Source organism: Apodemus sylvaticus, chromosome 20 (assembly GCF_947179515.1).
Source record: "Apodemus sylvaticus chromosome 20, mApoSyl1.1, whole genome shotgun sequence".
Lineage (NCBI taxonomy): Eukaryota > Metazoa > Chordata > Mammalia > Rodentia > Muridae > Apodemus > Apodemus sylvaticus.
Window position 1 is genome coordinate 57301399 of NC_067491.1, and position 13328 is coordinate 57314726.

General features: G+C 36.4%; 1 pseudogene; it reads left to right on the forward strand.

The window, feature by feature from the left end:
- The window catches only part of LOC127670613 (leucine-rich repeat-containing protein 58-like), a 78148-nt pseudogene that overhangs the window by 21124 nt on the left and 43696 nt on the right, over positions 1 to 13328 (forward strand).

A 13328-nucleotide genomic window follows, 5' to 3' on the forward strand; every position in this document is an offset into this window, starting at 1 on the left:
TCACTTTTATTTTCTATCCTTAACATTTTGCAGAGTATTGAAAGCTAATATTTTTTAATTCATATGATTTCAGATTTTTATCCATTACAACCTATTTAATTTATAAATTTCCACTATGCAATACTTGATTTCATGAATTTATTCATACAGTAATATTCTGAGATTATGTCACTGAAGGCTCTTTCCTAGACAGTGTAAAATCTGCAGGAACAACAGATCTAGACAAAGTCTGCTTCAACTTCCTTGGTAATCTCAGACATAAATCGCAATGTACAATAATTTTTCAAGGAAATAAAGTGTATATTGTAGCATGCTTAAATTTCTATCAGGGTATATATAAACTAAAGAGCTGAAATAGAGAAACAAAGTACACACTCAACTCTGAATTCAACCTGGGGAAGGAAAACTGCAATGAATGTCCTGCTTCTGGTTAGTTGCTGGAAAATTGCTGAATGTCTAAGTGGATTTAGTCTAAGTAGAAACGTTGCTAACACTTTGCTAGCAAATTGGTATGGTGATAAATTGTTAGGTCAAGGCAGTGTAGAAGGGAAATGATTCAGAAATAAAACATCATTAGGTGAAGAAGACATCTTTTCATATTTTGAAATAAATTTTAATATTAAAGATGATCAGAGTAATCCAAAAGTTCACAACCAGCTGAAATATTTCATGTGGCTCTCTAAATGCCCCAGGTATATATCTTTTTTAACTTTGCAAGAACCATGGATGCACTTGATAAATCTTTTACACTGTTGTGCAGTTGCACCATGTCAGGAAGAACTTTGCACTATGCCCCATGTCTGTCCAGACAGTGTAGTGGGAGCAATCTCACTGCAAAAGCACATTTGCAGTAGAACAGCTCATCAAATATTAACAAGTGGAAAATGACTTGTCAGATGATTTAACAGGATATGAAATAAGAAAACAGAATTTGGGAAGTGATTTCTTTTTTCATGTATGATAAATATATGTATAAAGTATAAATATATTAAATATATTTATATTTGCCTTATTTAATGTAATTTAAAATATCTAGTTTTCTACATGAAAGGGTATCTGAATATAAAGTATTCATATAAAGTAAAAATAGAGTAAGATCTATTAAATTTCATTCATGCTTCTGATTAAATCTTTTATAATAGAGTGATGCTGTGCACAGTCATTTTGAAAAAGGATCTTTCTGATATTCTTCCTTTTCCGTTTCTATGTGCACAAGTGCAAGCGTCAGGGTCACAATGAACACAATTATCATGTGCTTTAGAGTGGCTAGAATTATGAACCTTAACACTGGAGTTTCAATTTCTGTGTGTGTAATTGGACTCATTTTCTGATTTTTTTATTATTAATCCATTTTGCAATAGTTTAGTGGAAGGTATTTTTTTATTAAAAAAATTTTGGAATCATAAACAGCAGGCAAGCATGAAAACCCCAAGCTGAAGTGTTTCCCAATAAAATGAAGTCTGCATATTTGATCCATTTTACATAATGGTGTTTATAAAACCATAACTTTTTTCAGCAAAAATATTGCTAGTGATGCCTTCAGTTACAAGGATATTTGGTGGCTATCAAACCACCCAAAACATCCTAATCATTAAACTGTAGTATTTTTGGTGTAAGTTGATTTAAATTAACAAAATAACATGACAATAGTACTGTGGAAGTGAAAGTACATGGTAATAAACAAAAGAACAAGTTCTTTTTTTTTTTTTTTTTTTTGGTTTTTTGGAGCCAGGGCTTCTCTGTATAGCCCTGGCTGGCTGTCCTGGAACTCACTCAGTAGACCAGGCTGGAGTTGAACTCAGAAATCTGCCTGCGTGTGCCTCCCAGAGTGCTGGGATTACATTTGTGTGCAACCACTGCCTGGCAAAGAACAAGTTCTTTATACACACATGACACTAATATTTGTTACATTGTGAATATTCTTGCATTGTCCCTTAAGCACTATTTCTTACTCATGGTCTCAAAATCTGTACCTCAGAGCTAATCCACTTGTCAGTGAGAACATGCCATGTTCATCTTCCTGGGTCTGGGTAAGCTTGCTCTGGATAAATTTTTCTAGTTCCAAATTCCATGATGCCCTATTAAAGAGTTGTGTACTATGGCAGTATGTAAACTTAGCACATTTTTGTCTATTCTTTGGCTGAGGTATATCTAGATTGCTTCTGGTTTCTGGCTGTTATGCAGTAAGTTGCAAAGATCATGGTTGAGCAAATGTCCTTGTGGTATAATGTAGAATATTTTGATATAAGCTCAGCAGTGGTATGGCAGGCTATTGACTTGTTGATGAACAAGGTCTCTGTAAATGTTTGCCATGAATGGAGGAGCAAGCACACCCTTTCCTTGAGGTCCTCACCAGTGTCAACTGTCACTTTTGTTTCTGAACTTAGCCAAGCAGACATGTGTAAGATGAAATCACGGAATCATTTTGATTTACATTTTTCTGTTGAATTTTGAACATTTATTTAAATGTTTCCCAGACACTTAAGAATTTTCTGTTGAAAATTCTATTTAGGTCTGTACTGCATTTTAATTGACATATTTGATTTGTTGTTTTCTAGTCTCTTGAGTACTCTAAATATTTTGGATAATAGCTATCTGTAAGAAGTGGAATTGGTAAAAATCTTTCTGCATTCTGAAGACTGCTGTTTTGAACAACTGGTCTTTCCTTGGCCTTACCAAACCTTTTTTATTATCATTTTATTAGCTGTGATAATGTACAGTAACTGCATGATTGGTGTTCTGTTTAGAAAGTCTTTCCTCTTCAATGCATGCAATGGTTTGCCCTAATTTCTCTAGGATTAGATTCAGTATTTCTGGTCTAATGTTAATATCTTTGATCTATTTGGAATTTAGGTTTGTGCAAAAAGCTAGATGTGCATCTATTTGCATCCTATAATCATTGGCATCTAGTGAGACCACAACAATTCATGGAAAATACTTTCTTATTTACAATTGTATAATTTTTGGATTTTTATCTGAGATCAAGTGTCCATAGGTGTATGGATTCCAATAAGAGTTTTTCGTTTAATTCTATTAATAAACCTGTTTGTTTTAAGCTAAAACGATGATGGTTTTATTACTATTGCTCTGTAGCACAGTTTGAAATCAGGAAAAGTAATACCTTGGGATTTTCTTTATTGTACATAATTGTTTTATCTACAGTGGGATTTTATTTCTACATATGAAGTTCCATATTCTTTTAAGTTTTGAAAAGTATTCTGTTGTAATTTTGATAATGATTAAGTTGAAACAGGAGATTTCTTTTGATTAGAAGGCCATTTTCATTATGTTGATCCTACTATTATATTAGCTCTTGAGATCTGTCTTCTGACATCTTCAATTTATTTTCAATGACTTAACATTTTTTTTAATTTTTTTATTCGATATAATTTATTTACATTTCAAATGATTTCCCCTTTTCTAGCCCCCCCCCCACTCCCTGAAAGTCCCGTAAGCCCCCTTCTCTTCCCCTGTCCTCCCTCCCACCCCTTCCCACTTCCAGGTTTATTAATAGAATTCATTGTTTCTAATGGCTGAATAGTACTCCATTGTGTAGATATACCACATTTTTTGCATCCACTCTTCTGTTGAGGGATACCTGGGTTCTTTCCAGCATCTGGCAATTATAAATAGGGCTGCTATGAACATAGTAGAGCATGTATCCTTATTACATGGTGGGGAATCCTCTGGATATATGCCCAGGAGTGGTATAGCAGGATCTTCTGGAAGTGAGGTGCCCAGTTTTCGGAGGAACCGCCAGACTGATTTCCAGAGTGGTTGTACCAATTTGCAACCCCACCAGCAGTGGAGGAGTGTTCCTCTTTCTCCACACCCTCTCCAACACTTGCTGTCTCCTGAATTTTTAATCTTAGCCATTCTGACTGGTGTAAGAAGAAATCTTAGGGTTGTTTTGATCTGCATCTTTGTGTGGCTTTGGTATCAGCGTAATTGTGGCTTCGTAGAAGGAATTGGGTAGTGTTCCTTCTGTTTCTATTTTGTGGAATAGTTTGAAGAGTATTGATGTTAACTCTTCTTTGAAGGTCTGGTAGAATTCTGCACTGAAGCCATCTGGTCCTGTGCTTTTTTTGGTTGGAAGACTTTCTATGACTCCTTCTATTTCTTTAGGCTTTATGGGACTGTTTAGATGGTCTAGTTGGTCCTGATTTAATTTTGGTATTTGGTATCTGTCAAGGAAATTGTCCATTTTATTATACATGTTTTTAACTTGCTTGGTGTTTGTTACCACAAGATTTTTATATAATTTGTTGCTGTTGTAAAGGGCGGTTCACTAGCAATTTCTTCCTTGGTCTCCTTATTGATTCCATATAGGATGGTTATTGATAATTTTTAGTTAGTTTAGTATATGCGACTTTGGACTCATTTATATGATCATATATCATCTGTCAATAGTGATATTTTGATAGCTTCCTTTTCAATTTGAATTCCCATAAACTCCTTTTCTGTTTTATTGTTCAATCTACAAGTTCAAGTACTATATTAAATAGTTCTGGAGATAGTGGACAGCTTTGTCTTGTTCCTGATGTTTGAAGAATTTCTTTCTTGGATTTAGACTTGGTGTAAACTGGCTTTCTTAAGTGTATGTCCCTTATACCACAGATCAGTAGAAAACCATTTATCTTTAAAGTTTCTCCATGTTTTCAAATGCTGTTTCAGCATTTAATGACATGATCATGCACTTTTTTCAGGTTTTTCATACTGTGGATTACATTGAAAGATTTGTATATATTTAACCATTTCCTCATCTCAGAGATAAAACCCAGTTGATCATAGTAGATGATGTTGTCAATGCCCTTTCAGTTCTTTGCAAGTCCTTTATTGAGTAGTTTCACCTACTTTCAGTAGAAATTTTTCTACAACAGGCTTTCTTATACTCTGTGGTGTTTGGTCATTAGAGTGTCAGTGGCATCATAAAAGGAATAGGGCAATGTTCCTTTTGAATATATTTCTAGGAAGATTAGCATTAGTCTTTCTTTGAGAGTCTTGTTGAATTCTCCTCTAAAACCAACTGACCTTCAGTTTTTGTTGTTGTTGTTGCTTTGCTTTAATTGAATGATTTTAATGACTTCTTCTATATCCTTTGGGGCTACAGGTCAATTTGCACTGCTTATCTGATTTTCATTTAACTGTGGTAAGTAGTATTTATGAAGAAAACTGTCCCTTTCTTTTACCAATTGTGTGGAAGATGGATCTTTAAAGGAGGAACTAATTATTATTTGAATTTCTTTGTTATCTTTGGTTGTTTTCCTCTTTTTCTTTCTGAATTTGTTAATTTGGATACAGCTTTCCTGTCTTTTAGGCAGTTTGGATAAACATTTTTTCATCTTGTTTTGTTTTAGAGAATCAACTCTTGTTTAACTGATTGTTTTGTTTTTTCTGTTTCAGTTTTAATAATTTCAGCCATGTGTTTTAGTATTACCTACCGTGCACTTATCTTGCATGTGTTTGCTTCTTTTTGTTGTAGAATATTCTGGTGTGCTGTTAAGTTGAATGTAGAAGATCTCTCCAATTTCTTTATGAAAGTACATAGTGCTTTAACATTTCCTCTTAGCACAACTTCATTGAGTCCCACAACTTTGAGTATGATCTGTATTCATTTTCATTGAATGGCAACGAAGTTTTTAATTTCTTCCTTTATTTATACCTTGATCCAGTAGTCATTCCGAAGAGATACCTTCAGTTTCCATGAGTTACTATGCTATTTGTTGTTCTGTCATTGATGATAGCTTACAAATGATGTCATTGTTGATAGCCTGTTAATTAGTATTTGCCTGATCAAATATAAAGGTTTATTTCAATGTTTTTATGAGTTTAAACATACTTTGTGAATAATTATGTGCTCATTTTCTAAGAGTGTTAGAGGAGGTGCTCAGAAGAAAGTATTTTCTTTTGTGTTTGGGTGAAATACTTTTTAGTTATCTGCTATGTCCATTTGGTTCATATTGTCTATTACATCTACAATTTCTATGTTTAGTTTTTGTCTGTTATGTCCAGACTATTGGTGAGAGTGGAATATTGAAATCTTGCACTACAAGGGTATGAAGGATGATGGGATTTGAGCTTTAGTAATGTTTCTTTCCAAATATTGGTGCCCTTGAATTTGAGGCATAGTTGTTGAGAATTGAAGTATACTATAGGTAGATCTTTCCTTGGTAAGTATGAAGTCCACTTCCCCATCTCCTTTTGGCAATTTTAGCTGGAAGTCTATCTTGTTAGATGGTACCTTACTGATCTTCGTGGATATTGGTTGGGAAACTCCTTCCAGGCCTTTATTCTGAGATAATTTTTTTATCTTTGATGTTGAGGAGTTTTTGTATTATAAAAATAACATAGTAACATCTTGATTTTGTAGTCATTTTATTTGGTTGTGCTGTTTTTCAGGGAATTATTTACCTTGTTAATGAGAGACAATGATTAATGATTATTAACCCTTGTTAGTTTATTTTAGGTATTGATGTTGGTGGTAGTGGTGGAGTCTGTTTGCTTTGATTCTTTTGTAATGTTGGTATGAGATTATTTATTGCCTGAATTTTCAGGGCTACATTTGACCTCCTTTAGTTTGAATTTTTCTACAGTACCTTCTGTACTTTGTCTTTCTCATGGACTATATTGTTTTCTTCAGCTATTGTTAGTGAAGGTTTCACTGGGTAAAATACTATCCATGGATACCTCTGGTCTCTTGGAGTCTATATGAAATCTGCCTGGGCCCACATGGCTTTTAGAGTGTCTCTTAAGAATTCTGATTTAATTCTATTTGGTATCCCTTTATATATTACTTTCCATATTCTCTTTTAGTTTTAATCTTTTTTTGTATTTCTTCTTTTTTTTCTTTTGTGTACTTAGTGTTTTGATTATTATGTAGCAGGAATGTTTACTTAGCTTGTCTTTTTAGTATTTTGTAAGCTTCTTGCATGATTATAGGCAACTCTTTCTATAGGATATGCCATTTTTATTCTAAGGCTTTGATAAAATATCCTGGATTTCTCACAAGGGGATTCTCTACTTCTCCTATTTCTATGTGTTTAAACTTTGTTTTTTTGTATTGTCCAAGATTTTTCTGGATGTTTTGGGTCTGGAATTTTTTTAAATTTCACATTTTATTTGAAAGATGTATCTATTTTATCTATGCTGTCTTCTGTTTTCTTATACAAATATATTATTTATCATTTTTTGTTTATTTTTAAAATGAGAATTCCCTTCCCAGTTACACTTCCACAAAGCCCCCCATCACATTGCCCCTCACCCCCCTACTCTTTACCTCTAAGAGGGTGCTCCTCCACCCACTCACCCCCTCCTGCCTCACCATTCTAGCATCCCTTTACACAGAGAATCATTCCTCCTTCCCCTCCCTTGATGTCAGAGAAGGCCATCTCCTTCTCCATATGTATCTGGAATCATGTCTTGTTTCATGTACAATCTTTGGTTGCTTGTTTAGTCCCTGGGAGGCCTGGATGGTCCAGTTACTCAATGCTGCTCTTCATATGAGGTTGCAATCCCCTTTAGCTCCTACAGTTTTTTCCCCTTTTCTTCTATTCGCATACCTGTGTTCAGTCCAGTAGTTGCCTGTTAGTTTCTCCATTAGTATTGATCAGTTGCTGGCATAACCTCTCAGAGAACAGTCATACCTGGCTCCTTCCAGCAAGCCTTTGACATCGACAATATTGTGGGGGTTTGGTTCTACAGGTAGGATGAATTCCTAGTTGGGGTGGCCTCTAGATGGCTTTTCCTTCAGTCTCTCTTCCATTTTTGTCTCTCTCTTTCCTTTGGACAGGAATATTTCTGGGTTTAAAGTTTTGAATTACATGGGTGGCATCAGGATTCAACTTGGGGTCATGACGATCTACTGGAGATTGTCTGTAGAGGTTTTGTATCTCTTTCTTGGATATTACTACTAAAGCCATCCCCATTGCATCCTGGGAGCCTCTCACTTTTCTGGAGTCTGGAACTGTCTTCTGGCTGCCCCCATTTCCCCATCTCCACTGCTACTTGTTTCTGTTTTATTTTCTGTCTTCTCCCCTGTCTCTTCCATTACCTGTTCATGCTCCTCTTTTTTGCCCTCCTGCTCCTCTATCCCTCTCCGGTTGCTCCTGTTCTCTAACTCTATTGGTGTGCTTTATAGTTCTTTAATTATGTTTAGGTATGGAATTGAATTCCGGATCTCTCCTATACTTTTAGCATGAGGGGATGTTTTATTTTGTCAAAAGTTTTTCAGGATCCAATGAGAAGATCATGTGGGTTTTTGTTTGTTTGACATTGTTTATATAATGGATTAAGTTGATGGATTTCCATGTATTGAACCATCTCTGCAACCCTGAGATGAAGCACAATTGATCATGGTGAATAATCATTTTAATGTGTTCTTGGATTCATTTTGCTAGAATTCTATTGAATATTTTTACAGCAATATTCATAAGGGAAATTGTTAACTGTTCTGAAGTTCTCTTTCTTTGTTGGGTCTTTGTGTGGTTTAGCATAAATGAGGCTTTACAAAGCATAAATGAGGCTCTGTAAAATGTATTGGGTAGTGTTCCTTCTGTTTTTATTTTGTGAAAGAGTTTGAGATTATTGGTATTAGGACGTCTTTAATTCTGATAGAAATCTACCCTCAAATCTTCTGGCCCTGTGCATTTTTTTTATTTATTTTTTATTTTTTTGGTTGGCAAAGTTTCAATGACTGCATCTCTTTCTTTTTTTTTTTTATTGAGTATCTTCTTCATTTACATTACCAAAGGTAAAACCTTTCCCAATTTAACCCCTCCCAAAAGCCCCCTTCCCCAAATATTCCCTACCCCTTCTCCCACCCCCTGCCTCCATGTATATGCCCCTCTACCCAACACAGTCCCACCTTCCCCCCAACATTCCCCCGGTTCGTTTCCCTTTGTTGAGGCCTTTATTGAGCCTTTACATGACCAAATACCACTCCTGTCACTGATGCCTACCAAGGCCTTCCTTTGACACATTTTCGGCTAGAACCATGTGTACCCCTTTGTTGATAGTTCAGTCCCTGGGAGTGTTGGGGTGTCTGGGTGTCCGAAGTCATTGTTCTTCCCATGGGGCTATATACTCCTTCAGTCCTCCGGACCTCCCTCCATATCCTCCATTGGGGACCCCAAGCCCAGTCCAATAGTTGGTTGCTAGTTTCTGCCTCTATATTTGTAAGGCTCTGGCAGGGCACCTCTGGAGAGACAGCCATGGCATGCTCCTTTGGGTACACGCTTCTTGTCATAGTATCAGGGTTTGGTGACTGTTTATAGGATGAATCTCCATGTAGGGCAGTCACTGGGTGGCCTTTACTTCAGACTCTGCTGCACACATTGCCTCCCTTATTGCTCCTGTGAGTGTTATGGATACAGAAACTGTGGTATATATACACAATAGAATACTATTCAGCTATTAAAAACAATGAATTCATGAAATTCTTAGGCAAATGGATGGAACTGGAAAGTATCATCCTGAGTGAGGTAATCTAGTCATAAATGAATGCACATGGTATGCACTCACTAATAAGTGGATGCTAGTCCAAAAGCTCAAAACAAACAATTTACAGTTCACCCAGAACAGGATGCTCAAGAAGAAGGAGGACTTAAGTGAGGGTGCTATGGTTCCGCTGAGAAAGTGACTTCCAGTTTTTTTGAGTATAGGCTATGGTATTAGGACCTGATAATTTCTTTTAATTTCCTCCATCTCTGTTGCTATGTCTCCCTTTTCATTTGTGGCATTGTTAATTTGGATACTGTCTCTGTGTTGTCTAGTTAGTTTGGCTAAGGATTTCCACTATCTTGTTGATAAAGACACAGCAACTGCTTTTGCTGATTCTTTATATAGTTCTTTTTGTTTCTCCTTGGTTGATTTCATCCTCGAGTTTGATTATTTCCAGCTGTCTACTTCTCTTTGGTGTATTTGCTTATTTCTGTAAGAGAGCTTTCAGGTGTGCTGTTAAACTGCTAGTGTATGGTCTCTTCAGTTACTTTTTGGAGGCACTCAGAGCTATGAGCCTTCCTCTTAGCACTGCTTTCACTGTGCCCCATAAGTTTGGGTATGTTGTGTCTTTCATTTTCATTGAATTCTAAATGTCTTTCATTTCCTTCTTTATTTCTTCCCTGACCAAGTCACAATTGAGGAGATAGATGTTCAACTTCCATGTGTACATGGTCTTCCAGTTTTTGTAGTTATTGAAGATCAGCCTCATTCTGTGGTGGTCTGGTAGAATACATGGGATTAACTCAAAATTATTGGATCTGTTGATGTTTATTTTGTGTCCAAATTATATGGTAGATTTTTGAGAAGGTCCCATGGTGAGAAGAAGGTTTATTATTTTGCTTTAGGGTTAAATCATCTGTAGTTATCAGTTAAATCTGTTTGTTTCATAACTTCTGTTAGTTTCACTGTGTCTCACTCTTTAGTTTCTGTATCCATGATCTGACCATTGGTTAGATTGAAGTACTAAAGTGCCCCACTGTTATTGTGAGGTTCACTGTGTGCTTTGAGCTTTAATAAAATTTCTATTATGAATGTGGGTGCCCTTGCATTTGTAGCACAGATGTTCAGAATTGAGAGCTTTCCTTGGCAGACTTTTCATCTGATGAGTATGAAGTGTCCTTCCTTATCTTTTTTGAAAACTTTTGGTTGTAAGTAGATTTTATTCAATATTGGAATTGCTACTCCAGCTTCTTTCCTGAGACCATTTGCTTTGAAAATTGTTTTCCAGCCCTTTACCCTGAGGTAGTTTCTGTTTTTGTCTGTGAGGTACGCTCCCTGTATGCAGCAAAATGCTGTATCCTGTTCACATAACCAGTCTGTTAATCTATATCTTTTTATTGGGGACTTGAGTCTATTGACATCAAGAAATGTCATGTTAGGAAATAGTGATTGTTATTTCCTGTTATTTTTGTTGTTAGAGATGAAATTATGTTCTCTTCTTTTGGGTATCTTCTTTGGAGTTCCTTGAAAAAAGATTACTTTCTTCTGTTTCTAGGGTGTAGTTTCCCTCCTCCTGTTGGAATTTTCCATCTGTTACCCTTTTTAGGGCTGAATTTGTAGAAAGATAGTAGCCTGGGATGGCATTTGTCTTCTCTTTGGGTTTGTATGATATCTACTGAGGATCTTCTAGCTCTCATAGTTTCTGTTGAGAAATTGGTGTAATCCTGATAGGTCTGCCTTTAAATGTTACCTGACCTTTTAAACTTACTGCTTTTAATATTCTTTATTTGTTTTGTGCATTTTGTGTTTTGTCTATTATGTAATGGGAAGAATTTCTGTTCCGGTTCAGTCTGTTTGGAGTTCTGTAGGCTTCTTATATATTAATGAGCATCTCTTTCTTTAGGTTATGGAAGTTTTCTTCTATTATTTTATTGAAGATATTTACTCTCCCCCTCTATTGGTAATCTTTCTTCTATTCTATACCTATTATCCTTAGGTTTAGTCTTTTCATTGTGTCTTGGATTCCCAGGATGTTTTGAGTTAGGAACTTTTTTCATTTTGTGGTTTCTTTGATTGTTGTGTCAATATTTTCTATGGTGTCTTCTGCACCTTAGATTCTCTCTTCTATCTTTTGTATTCTGTTGGTGGTGCTTGCATCTATGAGTCCTGATCTCTTTCCTAGTTTTTCTAGCTTCAGTGTTGTCTCCCTTGGTTTCCTTTGTTGTTTCTATTTCCATTTTTAATCATGGATGGTTTTGTTCAGTTCCTTAACCTATTTGGTTGTGTTTTCCTGTAATTCTTTAAGGTATTTTTGTGTTTCCTCTTTAACACTTTCTACCTGTTTTCCTGTATTCTCCTGTATTTCTTTAAGGGAGTTATTTATGTCCTTACAGTCCTCTATCATTATCATGAGATTTGATTTTAAATGAGAGCCTTGATTTTCTAGTTAGTTGGCTTATCCAGGGCTTGCTGTGGTTGGAGATCTGGGTTCTGCTGATGACAAGTAGCCTTGGTTTCTGTTGTTTATGTTCTTGCCCTTGGCTCTTGCCATCTAGTTATCTCTGGTGTTAGTTGGTATTCCTGTCCCTGATTGTGGCTTGTCCCTTCTGCAAGGCTGCGTGTCAGCATTCCTTCGCTATCAGTTCTCTCTGGGAGGAATTCTCTCTGTGGCCCAGGGTCAACTCTGGGCACAGACAGAAACCCAAGGGATACTATCTCAGACTTCTCCTTGGTTCCTGTGATCTGAGGGCTCTGGTCAGGTCCCTCAGAGCAGATTGGTAGTCTTATCTGTGCTTATAGGTTTGTCATCACTACTTGGAGACTAACTCTCTATTGGCAGTATTTTGGTATAGGGAGCTGGTGCTCTGGGATAGTCACCAGAAGTGAAACTATATTTTGTTTTTGGGCAGGGAAAATATCCTGTCCACGTTGCAGCTTCAGAGCTTACGTGGGCTTCCATGAGTGTTCATCAGTGAGGAAAAGCAGAAATCACCGAATCACTTAAGGCTAGGCGTTCATATGTTATTCTGACCTTCAGACCTGACTGTCCTCTTTAGCAGTGCAGTCCTACTATGTTGACTCCTTTCTTTCTCCTGTATTTTAGAATCATTTAGCGGAGTGCATCTAACTCAGCCAAAAGGTCAAGAAGTGATAACTTAGGTACTTTTAACAATATTTGTGACTTCACAGTGGAATTTTTCTACTTTTTCATTTTCTTTGAGATAGGGTTAATGTATATCCAGGGTTGTCTGGAAGCAAGATATAGACAGACTCATTTGGAATTTACAGATAGGCCTGCTTCTGCATGTTTAATAAGGTTGTATGTAGTAGACTCATGCACCCACCAGTAGTATAGATAATGACAGATGCTTTTCAATATTTTAAGGCATAGGAGTTTTAGGTGGGCAGATTACCAGAAAACTTTGAAATTCTCCACTGTAATACCTACCACTATGTCCTGGATGTGGTCAACTCTACTTCTCTGCTCATCTTCAGGTCCATCAAAAAACCACAGTGTCCTGCTAGCAAGACTCCCACCTTTGATTTCTGCTTTGAAGTATCCCTATATCTCCTGGAAGTTTTGCTATTCACTTTCTTCCCAGCTATTGGTAGTCAGCTATATCTTACATCCAAAAGGCAAGTGAGGAAGGATGGATGTTCACAAAATATCAGGCCAGTCATAGTCTGTAGAAATAGCAAAACCAAGAACTGACAACTAAGCTAGCGCTTTACTCCCTGAAAGATTAGAATTCAGCAATCCAATAATAGTGACAAAATATCACACAATGTGCCCCAGCATAGAAACTTGCCACCAATCTTGATCCTATTCCTAGTTTTCTTTTCTTTCTTTCTTTCTTTCTTTCTTTCTTTCTTTCTTTCTTTCTTTCTTT